Source organism: Lithobates pipiens, unplaced genomic scaffold, assembly GCF_037356315.1.
Source record: "Lithobates pipiens isolate NorthernLeopardFrog02 unplaced genomic scaffold, aLitPip1_a1.2 Scaffold_16, whole genome shotgun sequence".
Lineage (NCBI taxonomy): Eukaryota > Metazoa > Chordata > Amphibia > Anura > Ranidae > Lithobates > Lithobates pipiens.
This window is the reverse complement of record NW_027507748.1, coordinates 241387782-241407209: the sequence shown is the minus strand read 5'-3', so window position 1 is coordinate 241407209 and position 19428 is coordinate 241387782. Positions and strand designations below refer to the sequence as shown.

Genomic DNA, 19428 nt, shown 5'->3' with positions numbered 1-19428 from the left:
CAGATCTATACTAGTGTCCCCAGCAGTTCAGGGTTCCAAAAAAACGCATTGTTAGCGGGATCAGCCCAGATACCTGCTAGCACCTGCGTTTTGCCCCTCTGCCCAGCCCACCCAAGTGCAGTATCGATCGATCACTGTCACTTACAAAACACTAAACACATAACTGCAGCGATCGCAGAGTCAGGCCTGATCCCTGCGATCGCTAACAGTCTTTTTGGTAGCATTTTATATTTAAATCCGGAAGGCAGTGCTTGGTTTTCGGGGTCCCGTACGTGGCTAGGCTCCCAAAAAGTCCCCCACATGTGGTATCCCCGTACTCGGGAGAAGCAGCAGAATTTATTTTGGGGTGTAATTTGACTTCTGCCCATAGCATGTGTGAGCAATATATCATTTAGTGACAACTTTGTGCAAAAAAAAAAAAGATTGTAATATTCCCGCAACTTTTGGCAAAATATAAAATATTCCATGGACTCAACATGCCTCTCAGTAAATAGCTTGGGGTGTCTACTTTCCAAAATGGGGTCATTTTGGGGGGTTTTGTGCTATTTTGGCATTTTATGGCCTTCGAAACTGTGATAGGTAGTGAGGAGTTAAATCAAAAATTTGCACCCTTACATAGTTACATAGTTACATAGTTAGTCAGGTTGAAAAAAGACACAAGTCCATCCAGTTCAACCTTAAAAACAAATAAATAAAATAAAAAATAATCGTACAATCCAAATACCCAATTTTATGCCCACAATTGATCCAGAGGAAGGCGAAAAAAAAAAAACCCCAGCAGAGCATGCTCCAATTTGCTACAGCAGAGGAAAAAAATTCCTTCCTGATCCCCCAAGAGGCGATCGGATTTTTCCTGGATCAACTTTACCTATGTTAGTACCCAGTTATATTATGTACATTCAGGAAAGTATCTAGGCCTTTCTTAAAGCAATCTACTGAGCTGGCCAGAACCACCTCTGGCGGGAGTCTATTCCACATTTTCACAGCTCTAACTGTGAAGAAACCTTTCCGTACTTGAAGATGAAATCTCTTTTCCTCTAGACGTAAAGAGTGCCCCCTTGTCCTCTGGGTTGACCGTACAGAGAACAACTCAACACCAAGTTCACTATATGGACCCCTAATATATTTGAACATGTTGATCATATCCCCCCTTATTCTCCTCTTCTCAAGAGTGAATAAATTCAGTTCCTCTAATCTTTCCTCATAGCTGAGTTCCTTCATGCCTCTTATCAGTTTGGTTGCCCTTCTCTGCACTTTCTCCAGTTCCCCGATATCCTTTTTGAGAACTGGTGCCCAAAACTGAACTGCATATTCCAGGTGAGGTCTTACTAATGATTTGAACAGGGGCAAAATGATATCTCTCTCTCTCTGGAGTCCATACCTCTCTTAATACAAGAAAGGACTTTGCTCGCTTTGGAAACAGCAGCTTGGCATTGCATGCTATTATTGAGCTTATGATCTACCAAAACCCCCAGATCCTTCTCCACTATGGATCCCCCCAGTTGTACTGCCCCTAGCATGTATGATGCACGCATATTCTTAGCTCCCAAGTGCATAACTTTACATTTATCAACATTAAACCTCATCTGCCACATAGTCGCCCAATTAGACAGTGTATTGAGGTCAGCTTGTAAATTGGAGACATCCTGTAAGGAGGTTATTCCACTGCATATCTTGGTGTCATCTGCAAAGACAGAAATGTTACTTTTGATCCCAGACCCAATATCATTTATAAAGATGTTAAAAAGTAAGGGTCCCAGCACTGAACCTTGGGGTACACCACTGATAACCTTAGACCATTCAGAGTAAGAATCATTAATCACTACTCTCTGAATTCTGTCTTTTAGCCAATTTTCTATCCATTTACAAACTGATATTTCCAAACCTGTAGACTTTACCTTACACATGAGCCGTGTGTGGGGAACTGTATCGAACGCTTTTGCAAAATCCAAGTATACCCCGTCCACCGCCACCCCTCTGTCCAAGGTTTTACTTACCTCCTCATAAAAAGAAATCAGATTTGTCTGACAACTTCTGTCTTTCATGAATCCATGTTGTCTGTTGCTTAAAGTGTTTTTGTTCAGCAAGAACTCGTCGATGTGGTCTTTTATTAAACGCTCCAGTATCTTCCCAGCTATAGAATTTAAGCTAACAGGTCTATAGTTACTTGGTAAAGACTTTGATCCCTTTTTAAATATAGGCACCACGTTCGCCCTGCGCCAATCCAGTGGGACTATTCCCATCATTAATGAGTCCCTAAAAATTAGATACAATGGCTCTGAAATTACAGAGCTCAATTCTTTTAGGATCCGTGGGTGGATGCCATCAGGGCCAGGTGCTTTATCCACCTTTATTCTGTCTAAATATTTCTGGACCATATCACTTTTGAGCCATTGTGGATCATTTGGGGCTGTGTCACTATCACCCCCATTATGGACATGCGCTCCCCCATGCTCTTTTGTGTACACAGAGCTGAAGAAAGTATTTAATAAATTAGCCTTCTCTTTGTCCCCAGTCACCAACTCTAGATTATTTTGTAAAGGGCCTACATGCTCAGACTTGACCTTTTTACTGAGTCCCTAAAAATTAGATACAATGGCTCTGAAATTACAGAGCTCAATTCTTTTAGGATCCGTGGGTGGATGCCATCAGGGCCAGGTGCTTTATCCACCTTTATTCTGTCTAAATATTTCTGGACCATATCACTTTTGAGCCATTGTGGATCATTTGGGGCTGTGTCACTATCACCCCCATTATGGACATGCGCTCCCCCATGCTCTTTTGTGTACACAGAGCTGAAGAAAGTATTTAATAAATTAGCCTTCTCTTTGTCCCCAGTCACCAACTCTAGATTATTTTGTAAAGGGCCTACATGCTCAGACTTGACCTTTTTACTATTAATATATTTGAAGAATTTTTTGGGGTTTGTCCTACTATCTTTTGCAATCTGTCGTTCGTTTTGAATTTTTGCATCCTTGATTTCCTTTTTACATATTCTGTTAAATTCTTTGTAACATTTAAATGTCACTAGTGATCCTTCATTTTTATATTTTTTAAAAGCTCTTCTCTTATAGTTTATAGCTTTTTTAACTTTGGCTGTGAGCCACATAGGTTTTGTTTTTAGCCTTTTAAACTTATTGCCCATGGGAATATACTTTGCAGTGAGGTCCCAAACAGTCTTTTTGAAGAATTCCCATTTCTGTTCTGTGCCCATTGAAGCAAATATTCTCTCCCAGTCTAAGTCCTGGAGAGCAGCCCTCATCCTTGGAAAATTTGCTCTCTTGAAGTTAAGTGTTTTTATCTTACCCGTATGTATTTCTTGTTTAGCGCTAACATCAAAGGAAATCATGTTATGATCACTGCTACCCAGGTGTTCCTTTATCTGGACATTAGTAATAAGCTCTGCATGGTTTGAGATTACCAGGTCCAACAGAGCTTCATTCCTAGTTGGGGCCTCAATAAACTGGACCATAAAATTGTCATGTAATAGGTTTATCATTTTTTGCCCTTTAACTGTCCCAGCAGTGCCATTACTCCAGTCAATTTCGGGGTAGTTAAAATCTCCCATTATTATCACTGTCCCAGCCCTTGCAGCCCTTTCCATCTGTGCAAGGAGCTGAGTCTCCACCTCCTCATTAACATTGGGTGGTCTATAACAAACTCCAACGATTAACTTTGAACTACACCCATCTAAATGCAGTTCCACCCATAATGCTTCGGACTCATCACACTCTCCATCCACCAGGTCCTCTTTCACACTTGCTTTGAGATCACTTCTCACATAGAGACAGACCCCGCCACCTTTCCTTTTTACCCTGTCTCTCTGAAAGAGTGCATAGCCAGGAATATTAATAGCCCTGTCATGTGAGGATTGAAGCCAAGTTTCAGCAATACCGATTACATCATAGCTCTCCTCATGCACCACAGCTTCCAACTCACCTATTTTGCTTGGCAGACTTCTGGCATTGGTGTACAAACACTTTAATGCATTATTACATTTTGCTCTGGTGTTTTTCATATTTTTAGTAGTACAAATTGCCCTAAAGTTTTCAATGGCTGTTTGCAACATGGGAAATTTCTTGTCACCTGCCATATCCCACCCCCCATCTATCCCCATTCCACCCTCCATTAATGTCTGACCCCTAACTGACCTGTCTGCCCAATGTAATTCTGGTTCACCCTCCCCCCTCAAACCCAGTTTAAATACTCCTCCAGCCTTCCTATAAACCTCTCCCCCAGCACAGCAGACCCCCTTCCATTCAAGTGCAAACCATCGTTAGCATATAGGTTGCACCCCAATGAAAAGTCAGCCCAGTGCTCTAGAAACCCAAATCCCTCCTCCCTACACCAGGTCTTTAGCCATGCATTTAGCTCTCTAATCACCCCCTGCCTTTCCTGTGTTGCGCATGGCACAGGCAATATTTCAGAGAATATCACCTTGGAGGTCCTTCCCTTCAACTTGCAGCCTAGTTCTCTAAATTGATTCTTAAGGAGCCTCCACCTTCCATGTATACGGTCATTGGTTCCAACGTGGACCAAGACTGCTGGGTCATACCCAGCCCCTCCCAGTAATTTATCCACCCGGTCCACCACATGCCGAACCCTAGCACCAGGGAGACAGCAAACTATTCGGTTGAGGCGATCCTGGCGACAAATTATTCTATCAGTCCTTCTGATTATAGAATCCCCTATAACCACCAACTGTCTAGGCCTATCTGCACTCCCCTCACCTCCTCTACTAGATGGGCTGCTCTCCCGGCTGTTAGGGGGAGCAGTGACATCTAGGGCTGCCACCTCTGTGTTTGCCACCTCCACATTTTCAGCCAACTCTGCAAATTTGTTTTGATGCACAAACACAGGACTGGCCTTCCTTTTCTGCAAGCCCCTTCCACTCCCTCTAACTACATTAACCCATCTTCCTATGTGATAATCCTGACTTGCCCCTCCACCCTCCACATCAACCCTACTGACCACCTGCTCAGCGAGCAGAGGACCCCTTTCAAGGTTGTCCTTTCTGCCCAGTGTTGCAACTTGCTCCTCCAGATCTCTAATGTGAGCTTCCAGAAGGGCAACCTGCTCACATCTGTCACAGCGGTATGCATCCTGGAGCTCTTGCACCAGTTTTGCATACATGTGGCACACTGTGCACTGAGCAAAACCTTCAACCCTGCTAGCACTCATTTCCCGGTTACAATACAATTACTTTAAGGAAGTTTAAGATGTTACAGGTTAGAGACTCCTGTATTAACTCCTGTTTTCAACTCCTGGTTATTAACTCTCCACTTTAGTTCAAAATTCCACTTGTGTTCACAAAATCCACATGCAAACCACCAACAGGGAGCAAGCTCCTTGAGGAGTTTGTATAACTACCTTTATACACCTGTGAACAATTAGCCCCTCCCCTAAATTAGCAGGAAGAAAGAGAGAAAAAATAAAATAAAATGCTTTTTTTAAAAAGTGTCAGAAAAAAGGACTTTTAAAAACTGCTAGCAAATGTATCAAATGAAGGAGGGGAAGAAAAAACACCCCCAAAAACAACACTTGCAAGCAGAAGCAGTCAAAAGCACAACTCCTGGTTATTAACTCTCCACTTTAGTTCAAAATTCCACTTGTGTTCACAAAATCCACATGCAAACCACCAACAGGGAGCAACCCTTAGAAATCCTGAAGGTGGTGATTGGTTTTCGGGGTGCCGTGCGCGACTAGACTCCCAAAAAGTCCCACACATGTGGTATCCCCATACTCAGGAGAAGTAGCGGAATATATTTTGGGGTGCAATTCCACATATAACCATGGCATGTGTGAGCAATATATCATTTAGTGATTTTTTATTTTTTTTTGCCATTATTCAATCCCTTAGGACAAAAAAAATAAATATTCAATGGGCTCAACATACCCATCAGCAATTTCCTTGCGGTGTCTACTTTCCAAAATGGGGTCATTTGGGGGGGGGGGGTTTGTACTGCCCTGCCATTTTAGCACCTCAAGAAATGAGATAGGCAGTCATAAATTAAAAGCTGTGTCAATTCCAGAAAATGTACTCTAGTTTGTAGACGCTATAACTTTTGCGCAAACCAAAAAATATACGCTTATTGACATTTTTTTTACTAAAGACATGTGGCTGAATAAATTTTGCCCTCAATGTATGACTAAAATTTAGTTTATTCAATTTTTCTTATAACAAAAAGAAGAAAATATCTTTTTTTTTTTCAAAATTTTCGCTCTTTTTCCATTTATATCGCAAAAAAAAAAAATCGCAGAGGCAATCAAATACCATCAAAAGAAAGCTCTATTTGTGGGAACAAAAGGACGCAAATTTCGTTTGGGTGCAATATTGCATGACTGCGCAATTACCAGTTAAAGCAGCGCAGTGCGAAATTGGAAAAAGACCTCTGGTCCTTAGGGTGTTTATTGGTCCGGGGCTGAAGTGGTTAATGCCCTCCTTGCCCGGTCCTTGAGTTTTGGTGTGCGACCATCTCTTGGCATGTTTGCTGTTGTGCCATGTTCTTTCCATTTGGTTATGATTGATTTGATGGCGCTCCTAGGGATCATCAAAGATTTGCATATTTTTTTATAACCTAACCCTGACTTGTACTTCTCAACAACATTGTCCCTTACTTGTTTGGAGAGTTCCCTGGTCTGCATGGCAGTGTTTGGTTAGTGGTGCCTCTTGCTTAGGTGTTACAGCCTCTGGGGCCTTTCAAAAATGTGTGTATATGTAACGACACTTAGTTTGCACACAGATGGACATCATTTCACCAATTATGTGACTTCTGTAGGTAATTGGTTGCACCAGAGCTTTTTATGGGCTTTATAACAAAAGGGGTGAATACATACACACATGCCAATTATCAGTTTTTTATTTCTGACAAATAGTTTGATGTATATATTTTTCTAATTTCACTTCATCAACTTAGACTATTGCGTTCTGATCCATTACATGTAAGTCAGATTACAAAAACGCTGAACTAAAGGCTGTAATGTAACAAAATAGGTAAAGAGCCCAAGGGGGTGAATACTTTTGCAATGCACTGTACTTGATTTGTGGTGGATGTAAGACATCGTATTTGCCACAATGCTGCGAGATCCGGAGTTCCCTATTGAAGGTCTAAGGGGCCTCTGAATGGAGTCTTTTTTTCCATCTCACTGATGTGTGGCTAAACCCTGGGATAAAGTTTTTATGTACGGTAAGAGGCCATTTGTTATATAACAGTGGAGCACGTTACAGTGCCTTGAAAAAGTATTCATACCCCTTAAAATTTTCCACATTTTGTCATGTCATGCCAAAAATGTAAATATATTTTATTGGGATTTTATGTGATAGACCAACACAAAGTACCACATAATTGTGAAGTGGAAGGAAAATGATAAATCGTTTTCAATTTTTTTTTACAAATAAATATCTGAAAAGTGTGGCGTACATTTGTATTTAGCCCCCTTTAGGGTCCTTTCACACGGGGCGGATCAGTTCTGATCCGCCCCGTGGATGTCCGTTTGCTCAGCGGGGATCACTCCGCCGATCCCCGCTGAGCAGGGAGATGACAGGTCTGTCTCTGCACACTGCGCACGGACAGACCTGTCACAGCGCCGCTCTCTCCTATGGGAGATCGGATGACGACGGACCGCAGTGCCCGTCGTCATCCGATCCGATCCGCAGACGGATGGAAAAATAGCTTTTTCCTCCGTCACACTTTTTCGGATCGGAGCGGGTCGGATGTCAGCGGACATGTCACCGCTGACATCCGACGCTCCATAGAGCTCTATGGAGCACCCGTTCAGGTCCGCCTGAAAAACTGACAGGCGGGCCTGAACGGCACGTTGGTGTGAAAGAGGCCTTACTCTGATACACCTAACTAAAATCTGGTGAAACCAATCGCCTTCAGAAGTCACTTAATTAGTAAATAGAGCCCACCTGTGTATAATTTACTCAGAGTATAAATACAACTGTTCTGTGAATCCCTCAGAAGCAACACACCAGGACCTAAACTTACAGGCTGGGCAAGGAGAGCATTAATCAGAGAAGCAGCCAAGAGGACCATGGTAACTCTGGAGGAGCTGCAGAGGTTCACAGCTCAGGTGGGAGAATCTGTCTACAGGACAACTATTAGTCGTGCACTTCACAAAGCTGGCCTTTATAGAAGAGTGGCAAGAAGAAAGCCATTGTTGAAAGAAAGCCATAAGAAGTCCCGTTTGCGGGAAGCAATGTGGGGGACACAGCTAACATGTGGAAGAAGGTGTCCTGGCCAGATGAGACCAAACTGTAACTTTTTTACCTAAAACAAAACAATATGTGTGGCGGATAAATAACACTGCACATCACTCTGAACACACCATCCCTACCTTGAAACGGGATGGCCCTTGGAGCACTACTGTGAAAGGACAAGCACAGTGGTGTAGTGGTTAGCACTCTCACCTAGCAGTAAAAATGGTCGCTGGTTTGAATCCCAACCACGTCACTACTTGCCTGGAGTTTGCGTGTTCTCCCTGCGCCTGCATGGGTTTCCTCTGGGTACTCCAGTTTCCTCCCACACTCCAAAGACATGCAGGTAGGTTAATTGGCTTCTGTTCAAAAATTGGCCTTAGTATATGAATGGGGACCTTGGATTGTGGGCTCCTTGAGGGTAGGGACTGATGTGAGTGTGCAATGTACAGGGATAGGGACAATTGTAGACACTCACTCAGGTTGAACTGGATGGACTGGTGTCTTTATTCAACCTTACTAACTATGTAACATGTGCAGCACTATTTCACCACCGACATCGCTTATGGGACTATTTAATAAATGCCAAATTAATATTTTTGGGCTAAATTCATTTTTGCATGATAGTATATATATATATATATATATTTTTTTTTTTAATTTGTTCATGTATATAATTGCACATTTTTTATGGTAATTTGTGAACTGTGAGCATTATATGCACTTTAACCACTTGAGGACAGGAAGGATTTGCCCCCTTAATGACCAGGCCATTTTTTGCAATACGGCACTGTGTTGTTTTAACTGAGAATTTGCGTGGCGGGCGTGTGACGCTGTGCCCAAACAAAATCGACGTCCTTTTATTCCCCACAAATAGAGCTTTCTTTTGGTGGTATTTGATTACCTCTGTGCTTTTTTATTTTTTGCACTATAAACAAAAATAGAGTGACAATTTTTAAAAAAACAACAATATTTTAAACTTTTTGCTATAATAAATATCCCCAAAAAAATACAAAAAAAGAAATTTCAGTTTAGGCCAATATATATTCTTCTACATATTTTTGGTTAAAAAAATCGCAATAAGCATATATTCATCGGTTTGCGCAAAAGTTATAGCGTCTATAAAATAGGAAATACATTTATGGCATTTTTAATATTATTATTTTTTTTCACTAGTAATGGCGGCGATCTGCGATTTTTAGCAGGGCTGCAACATTGCAGCGGAACAGATCGGACACTTTTGACACATTTTTGGGACCATTAACATTTATACAGCGATCAGTGTTATAAAAATGCACTGATTACTGTGTAAATGTCACTGGTAGGGAAGGGGTTAACACTAGGGGGCGATCAAGGGGTTAAATGTGTTTACTAGTGTGTGTTTCTATGGGGAGGATGTGACTGACTAGAGGAGGAGACATATCGCTGTTCCTGATTAGTAGGAACAGACGATCTGTCTCTCCTCTCCTGTCAGAACAGGGATATGTGTGTGTTTACACACACACATCCACATTCTGGCTCTCTTGCCCGCAATCGCACGTGGCCGGCAGTCATCGTGGCCGCCAGCCATGTGCATCAGGTCCCCTGCCATGCAGTGGGTATGCATCCAGCAGACGCTCATGCCCGCCTGCTATAGCTGTTTAAAGGGCCAACATACAGCTATGGTGATTTGCGGGAACAAGCCGACCTGCCGCAGTATAATGACGTCAGATGCTCCACAAGTGGTTAAGGAAAGTTGGTGTTATGATAGCGCTGCATTTTTATCTTTATTCATTTAATTTATCACTTTAACAAGGCAACACATTTTCGTGTGTGTGTGTGTGTATGTATATGTACAATGGATATAAAAAGCTACACACCCCTGTTAAAATGTCAGGTTTCTGTGATGTAAAAAAAAATGAGACAAAGATAAATAATTTCAGAACTTTTTCCAGCTTTAATGTAACCTAAAAACTGTACAATTCAGTTGAACAACAAACTTAAATCTTTTAGGTAGAGGGAAGTAAAAATAAAAAAATAAAATATGCTTGCATAATTGTGCACACCCTTAAACTAATACTTTGTTGAAGCACATTTTGATTTTATTACAGCACTCAGTGCTTAATGGGTACTTTTTGGGTAGGAGTCTATCAGCATGGCACATCTTGACTTGGCAATATTTGCCCACTCTTCTTTGCAAAAACACTTCAAATCTGTCAGATTGTGAGGGCATCTCCTGTGCACAGCCCTCTTCAGATCACCCCACAGATTTTCAATGGGGTTCAGGTTGTGGCTCTGGCTGGGTCATTCCGAAACATTAATATACTTCCGGTGAAGCCATTTCTTTGTTAATTTGAATGTATGCTTTGGGTCGTCGCCATGCTGAAAGATGAACTTCCTCTTCATGTTCAGCTTTCTAGCAGAAACCCAAAGGTTTTGTGCCAATATTGACTGGTATTTGGAACTGTTTACAATTCCCTCTACCTTGACTAAGACTCCTGTTCCAGCTGAAGAAAAACAGCCCCACCACCATGTTTCACTGTGGGTATGTTGTCCTTTTGGTGATGTGCAGTGTTGTGTTTGGACCAAACCTCTTTTGGAATTAAGGCCAAAAATGTCAACCTTGTTTTCAACAGACCATAAAACATTTTCTTTCCCACATACTTTTGGGAGACTTCAGATGTGTTTTTGAAAAATTTTGCCAGGCTTGGATGTTTTTCTTTGTAATAGTTTCCATCTTGCCTCCCCACCCCAGAGCCCAAACGTGAAGAATAAAGCCCCATACGCACTATTAGATTTTCTGCTGATTTTGGTCTTCAGATTTACCAAAACCATGTAGTGCAAGGGCCTGCCTGATTGCATACAAATTGAAATTCCTAAGGTTTGACCTCATATTATGTGGTTTTAGTAAATCTGAAGGAAAGAATCAGCAGAAAATATGACAGTGTGGGCTTTATTCTTCTTCTGCCTTGGAAATTCTTTTGTACCCTTCTCCGGACTGATACCTTTTAACAATGAGATCCCTGTGATGCTTTGGAGGCTCTCTGTGGACCCTGGCTTTTGCTGTGGGATGCTACTAAGAAAATGCCAGGAAAGACCTACTAGAACAGCTGAACTTTATTTGGGGTTAATCAGAGGCACTTTAAATGATGGCAAGTGTGTACTGACTCCTATTTAACATGAATTTAAATGTGATTGCTTTATTCTGAACACCGCTACATCCCCAGTTATAATTATATATATTGCACACTTATGCAACCACATTATTTTATTTTTACTTCCCTCCCCTAAAAGATTTCAGTTTGTTCTTCAATTGAGTTGTACAGTTTATAGGTCACATTAAAGGTGAAAAAAGTTCTGAAATTATTTATCTATGTCTCTTTTTTTACATCACAGAAAACAGACATTTTAAGAGGGCTGTGTAGACTTCAACATGGCTGTGGTGTGTGTGTGTGTGTGTGTGTGTGTGTGTGTGTGTGTGTGTGTGTATATATATATATATATATATATATATATATAATGTGTGTGTGTGTGTGTATATATATATATATATATATGTGTGTGTATATGTATATATATATATATATATATATATATATATATATATATATATATATATATATATATATATATATATTTATTGTATTTTTTTTATTTAAAAAGGTTATAGCATAGAGCATCACCTCTTCTTCTTCTTCTGCTGCCTTTCTCCATTTATTGGCTTCAAGTTTTGGCAGTTTTTCTATGTCTTCCCAAGATGTTGGTTCAACTATGCTGTGTGTTTTGACAGTGTATAACAGCTTGCGGGGTTGAATCCCCTTTGTGGTCTGAGTGGATCTTCTGACTTCAGGAAGTTAAGCAGGATATGGTGGGGAACTTGATTTAGGCATTGTGGGTTCCGCCTCTTGTTCTGACTCCTGCACAGGTTCGCTTTGGTTGACCTTTTCTTATGGTTTGCTTGGCATATTCACTTCTTCTGCATTCCCCTGCCAACCCCCTCCACAGGATTTGACTGAAAGAAGAATTAAATACACTTCAAGAAAATAAAACCTCTTTACTCACAGAGCTCCCTTCTAACAGCAAAACTATAGAAAGTAAGTAGACTTTCAAAATAAAGTCAGATACAGAAGGGAATATCCACAAATATAAAGCCAGACTAGTTGCCAAGAGTTACTCCCAGAAATTTGATAGAGATTACGATGAAACATTCACCCCCGCTGTAAAACACCCCATCAGAGCGCTTCTGGGAAGGGCATGCAAGTGAAACACCTAGATGTTAAAACTGCTTTCCTATATGGAGACATTAAGGAAGATCTCTACATGGAACAAACACCAGGGTTTGAGCAAGGAAACAACCTTGTGTGTAAACTTCAGAAGAGCATCCACATTCTTAAAGCGGAGGTCCACCCTAAAGTGGCCCTTCCGCTCATTGGAACCCTCCCCCCCTCCGGCGCCACCATTGGCACCTTTCAGGGGGGAGGGGGTGCAGGTACCTGTACAGTACAGGTATCTGCACCCACTTCCGGCGTAGATTCTGCAGAAGGTACGCCCCTTTCCTAAGGTCTCCCGCTGCCTGCTGGGAAACACACGGATACCAGAGACAGCGGGGAGCATCCTTATTGCGCAGCGCGACACGCGCATGCACAGTAGGGAACCGGGAAATGAAGCCGAAAGGCTCCACTTCCTGATTCCCATACCCAAGATGGCGGCAGCAGCACCCGAGAGACGATCGAGAGATCGGCTTCGGGTGCCGACATCGCGGGCGCGCTGGGCGGGTAAGTGTCATTATTTTAAAAGTCAGCAGCTGCAGTATTTGTAGCTGCTGGCTTTTAAAAAAACAAAAAAACGGCGGACTCCCAGCGGACTCCCGCTTTAAGCAATCTGAAAGCATGTGGAATGAGAAAGTGAACAAAGTACTTACTAAAGAGAGGTTCTTAAGAAGTAAAGCAGACCCCTGTCTCTACTGCAGGAATCAAGAACACAGATGATATAAATTATCTCACAAAAGTGAGTACACCCCTCACATTTTTGTAAATATTTTATTATATCTTTTTATGTGACAACACTGAAGAAATTACACCTTGCTACAATGTAAAGTAGTGAGTGTACAGCTTGTATAACCGTGTAAAGGGCAGTATTCCAACATACTAACCCCCAAACACACCTCCAAGATGTTCACTGTCTTGCTAAAGAAGATGAGGGTAAAGGTGATGGAGTGGCCAAGCATGTTTCCAGACCTAAACCTTATTGAGCATCTGTGGGGCATCTTCAAACAGAAGGTGTAGGAGCGCAAGATCTCTAACATCCACCAGCTCTGTGATGTCGTCGTGGAGGAGTGTAGTGCCCAAGAGGGTTAAGGCAGTGCTGGAAAATAATGGTGGCCACACAAAATATTGACACATTTGGCCCAATTTGGACATTTTCACTTAGGGGTGTACTCATGTTTATTGCCAGCGGTTTAGACATTAATAGTGGTGTGTTGAGTTATTTTGAGGGGACAGCAAATTGACATTGTTATACAAGCTGTACACTCACTACTTTACATTGTAGCAAAGTGTTATTTCTTCAGTGTTGTCATGAAAAGATATAATAAAATATTTACAAAAATGTGAGGGTTGTACTCACTTTTGTGATACACTGTACATTCTTATCTATGTTGATGGCATTATAACTTGTTTTGAACAAGAAGGGGATTACAATCAAATAATTCACAAGCTGACAGAAAATGTTTAATCAAAGAGCTAGGGAACATCAGCTACTATCATGGAATCCAAATAGAGAGAGAAGATGGAAATGATCTTTTCAACCAATCTCAGAAAATCTTGGAAATCTTGTAACAATTCCATATGCAAGATGCAAAGGAATTGAAAACTCCTATGGAATCAGGCTATCAAAAGAGCAACGAACTTACTACCCAACAATGATATGTATCGCAGAGCAATTGGTAAGCTGCTATATGTTGCCACTGTGACAAGACCAGACATAGCCACAGCAGTGGGCTTACTCTCTGTAAGCGTGACTGGAACGCAATAAAAGGATTGATGCAGTACCTCAAAGGATGAAGTAACGGTTACCAGCAACATCACATCCAAAACAGGTCGGATATGTGTATGCTGATTGGATCGGGGACTGCACAGACCACCAGTATGGGTAAGGAACCATAAGTTGGTTTATTTTCAACAGAAGCAGAGTACATTGCAGCAACATATGCAGGTCAAAAGCGATATAGATTTGTCAACTTCTTGTGGACATTGGGATAGACATGTCAAAACCAATTCCCATTTTTCAAGACCACAAGGGTTGTATAAAGCTTACGTAATCAGAAAGGGTCAGCCCTAGGACCAAACACATCGAAGCTAAGTATCACCTTCTGAGGGATAATCAAGAGCAAAGTGTTAATGACATTCAATACTGCCTGTCAGAGGAGATGACTGCTAATGCACTCACCAAGCCTTTATTGAAGGAACGTCAGTTCTTTCCATAAGAAGCTGAATGTCATTTGACATGCCATGCCATGCACATCCCATTGTGAAGAGGTGTTGGAAGAACAACAACATGTAATGTAAAGTTGCTTTTATAAACTGACAATACTATATGCATTATACTTATCAATGCAGCAGGTGACACTGTAGTATTATAGTGTATAGTTCATGTTTTCTATTATATAACAGGATGTAGTTTATCTCAGTCTATGTACTTGTATATTCCTGCTTCCTGTTCATGTATCTCCATGCTGTAAGACATCTAATATATTTCTCCATGAAAGTAAATCCGTATTACTGCATCCAAGAAACTTCCAGCGCTTATTGCAATACTCTGCAGAATACTTTGCACATCTAGAGAGTGAAATTTTGCCTATTCTTCTTTGCAAAGTAGCTCATGCTCTGTCAGATTGGATGGAGAGCATCTGTGAACAGCAATGTTCAAGTCTTGCCACAGATTCTCAATTTGATTTAGGTCTGGACTTTGACTGGGCCATTCTAACAAATGAATATGCTTTGATCAAACCATTCCATTGTATCTCTGGTTGTATGTTTCGGCTTGTTGCCCTGCTGGATGGTGAACTTCCGCCCCAGTCTTAAGTCTTTTGCAGACTCTTAACAGGTTTTCTTCTAAAATTGCCCTGTATTTGGCTACATTGATCTTCCCATCAACTCTGACCAGCTTCCCTGTCCCTGCTGAAGAAAAGCATCCCCAAAACATGATGCTACCACCAACATGTTTCAAGGTGGGGATGGTGTGTTCAGGGCGATGTGCAGTGTTAGTTTACCGCCACACATAGCATTTTGCTTTTAGGCAAAAAAGTTATTTTGGTTTAATCTGACCAGAGTACCTTCTTCCACATGTTTACTGTGCCCCCACATAGATTCTCACAAACTGCAAACAGGACTTCTTATGTTTTTTTTTAAACAATTGCTTTCTTCTTGCCACTTTTCCATAAAGGCCAGATTTGTGAAGTACATTACTAATAATTGTCCTGTGGATAGATTCTCCCACCTGAGCTGTGGATCTCTGCAGCTACTCCAGTGTTCACATGGGCCTCTTGGCTGCTTCTCTGATTAATGCTCTCCTTGCCCAGCCTGTCAGTTTAGGTGGATGGCGATATCTTGGTAGGTTTGCAGTCGTGCTATATCTTTCCATTTTTGGATGATGGATTGAACAGTGCTCCATGAGATGTTCAAAGCTTGGGATAATTTTTTATAACCTAACCCTGCTTTAAACTTCTCAACAACTTTATCCTTGACCCGTCTGGTGTGTTTGGTCTTCATGATGCTGTTTGTTCATGAAGGTTCTCTAACAAACCCCCGAGGGCTTCACCGAACAGCTGTATTTATACTGAGATTCATCTGTTTACTAATTAGATGACTTCTGAAGGCCAGTGGTTCCTCTAGATGTTAGTTAGGGGTATCAGAGTAAAGGGGACTGAATACAAATGCACGCCACACTTTTCAGATATTTATTTGTAAAACATTTGGAAAACCATTTATCATTTTTTTTAGAATGTTATAGAAGCTATGTTGTAAATTTAGTCCCTCCTGTAATAAAATGAGTATATTGCTTCTTCCTGGTAAATGTCTGCATGTCTGAGTTACAGTACCTTGGGATATTATTAATGCAGTATTGAGTTATCTCTATATAGGATAGCTTATAAGGAATGGCCTGAAATAAAATGAGGAGTTTAACACCAATGTGGTCAGTTTCAGGATGAGTAGATGGTGTTTGCTGGGAAATAACTTCCAGAAATATCAAAAACTGTTTGGTTTCAAGAACATGAACAAAGTGTTCTTCTGAGTTATGGGGAACACAGGAAGTAACTATGTAATCAGGTGTTTTAGCTGCCCTGCCAGGTAATATAAAAATATATCCAGCCAGGCCAGATTGGCTTCCTCTTTAGACATTTGTAGTGTGGCTAGTTTCCATTAAGGTCCAATGGTACTCAAAGAAGGATTTAGATACTTTCAATAACATGCGTAAATACATTAATAGATCCAGTTAATAAAAATAATAATTTTAATTTAATAGATTCTGGCTGTGAAAGACAGTGGCAACTTTGACCACACCTGCAGTTTACCCATATTAGTTACATCAGTGGACCAATGTTCTGTAAAAAATAAAATTTTAAAAACCAAATTTAGTTTATTTACTGAATAAGTTGTACTTTTAATGTAAGAATAATAATTTTATATACATTGCATTTCATGTTCCTAGTGTAACAAAATGACTTTCAAGCTATAAAACTACTCCACACTGAATTTGTTTTTCACAATAATTTAAATTTTTTTCAGAAAAAAAAGTGAAAAAAAAACACGTTTTTTTTTTTCTTATGGCTTTAAAATGTATGGAAATTTTACATCTCTAGACATACCCTCCTTCACACAGCACACAGAAACAGAGCTGAGGCTGTCAATCAGCTGGAGATTCTTTCCGTCACCATTTGTCTCTTGGTGTCAGGAAAACTTGTCAGAAGTGACTTATTCTGATAGCAGAGGAGCGAAGCAGCAGAAAGAAATCACACTTGGTGCTCTTAACTGAGACATGTATACACTATAGAGGGATATGCTTTGTTCATATTTCATATCTGAGGTTTACAACCACTTTAAAATACCTTTTAGAATGAGTAAGTGTTGAACCCTCTGTACTAAGAATTTGAAAGATGCTTAGCAATATAGCTAATAATTTGCTACAGTGGTTGACACACCAAGACCCCTTTAACACTGCCACGTCCACAGCGTCGGCGGTCAAACGCCGCTATTTTTAGCGGCGTTTTACCATCGGATTTGAAGCGCATTTCGGCCGCTAGCGGGGCGCTTTTACCCCCGCTAGTGGGCGAGAAAATGTGGAAACCGCCCACAATACACCACAATAGTGGTGTTTTGTCGGCGGTATTGCATCACTACTCCATTGATTTCAATGGGGAGCAGCGGTGGAGGAGCGGTAAACACACCACTCCTTCACTGCTCCAAAGAAGCTGCTGTAAGGACTTTTCCTGACTTCCTGCCAGCGCAGCAGACAATGGTGTAGCAGTTTGAGGGCAGATTGCAGGCGCTATTTCTAACGCTATAGTGCCTGCAAAATGCCCTCGGTGTGAAAGGGGTCTTAAAATACTTCTGTGTAACAAAGATCTGTTTCCACTTGCCATTCTCGTGTAACCTGGTCATATGTAGTTTTTACACATTCTCCCAAGCCCAATTCTGCGGTGTTTGCTATCAAAAGAGATTCAGCATCACCCTAGGCCTTGGCTAGTTCCTTATAGGCCTGGCGAGAGGATTTGTTAATGAAGACGATATTGGATTTAAACAAACCTTCAATGTGCCCTACAGGTAAGTATTGATAGTAGCGTCTTTATGGATTTCTAAGAACAATATTAGCTTATATGGGCTGCCGTTATTAGACTTTATCAGATCGAGCCATAGGGGGTGGATTTTCCACTTTGGCATTAAAGCTCTGCCAAATGTAAGGCTTGATGTAGGGGTTTATATGCATTTCCATTGAACAGATTTATAAACTTCTAAGGAAGTATCCCTGGAGTTGGGGTATTGAAGAAGTAGCTATCTCACTGCAACCATGGCAAATTGTTTTAGCATTAAATTATTGAATATGGGTTAATACTAACATTCATTTTTGTAGGATAACCATACCTCTAACATTCCAAAAGAAAAAAAAATAAAGGTGTTATTTGCCAACCTGGTCATAATGCATGAGAAGGGAGCCTGTGTACCTTTGAGTGAAAATCTCAGATGAGAGCTGTCGTAAAGGTTACCCGGCCTGGTAACTTTAGAGAAGAACATGAACAGCAATAAACCAACCATTATAAACATTGGGGTTGATTTACTAAAGGCGAATCCACTCTGCACTGCAAGTGCACTTGGAAATGCAGTTGTTGTAGATCTGTAGAGGGGGACATGCAAGGAGAATAAAAAACAGCATTTTTGCTTGTACATGATTGGATGATAAAGTCAGCAGAGCTTTGAACTTTGTAGTGCAAAGTGGATGTGATTTTAGTAAATCTTCCCCACTGTGTATGAACAGAAAAATCCCAAAAGCATTTCACTTGAATAAGCATATCTCTTGTATGTAGGTAATGTGGCCTAATGGGAGCCATTAAGAATTAGATTATGTGATTGCAATGTGATCACTAATGCCACATACACACGACCAGACTTTCCAGCAGACTAGGTTAGACAGGATCAGTCTGTTGGACAATCCGATTGTGTGGGGGCTAATCCAATAGTTTTTCGTTATAAAAATTTGACGGGCCTAGAAATAGAACATTTCAAATCTGTCCGACGGACTCAATTCCTATCGGGAAAACCGTTCGTCTGTATGGTGGAGGGAAGGGAAGCTATTAGCTACTGGCTATTGAACTTCCTTTTTTAGTCCCGTCGTACGTCATCACGTTCAAAACGAACGATCCCTGACGTTGTAAAAGTTTACAAAGTGTGCAAGTGTAAGAATTGATGCTGGTTTGAAGCCAAAGGATAGTCACACCAAATATTGATTTGATCTAGATTTTTCTCCTGTTTGCTCACTTTGCATTTTGAAGATTAATAAACATAAACAATGAAAATATAGATTTTTGAAAGCATTCTTACTTTACAACATTTTTTTCACACCTGCCTAAAACTTTCACACAGTACTGTGTATACAGATGTGCACACGTTTTGTCTAATTTCTTTTTAATGGAAATGGGGTTACTGTTGGGTTCACTTATACATAATATAGACCTTTTGTAAGTATTGTAGTGTATA

General features: G+C 40.8%; 1 protein-coding gene across 1 annotated transcript in view; it reads left to right on the top strand.

Annotated features, from left to right (window-relative positions):
* Positions 1-19428, top strand: part of CDK18 (cyclin dependent kinase 18) — a 310945-nt gene that overhangs the window by 121204 nt on the left and 170313 nt on the right. The gene's annotated exons all lie outside the window — the stretch shown is intronic.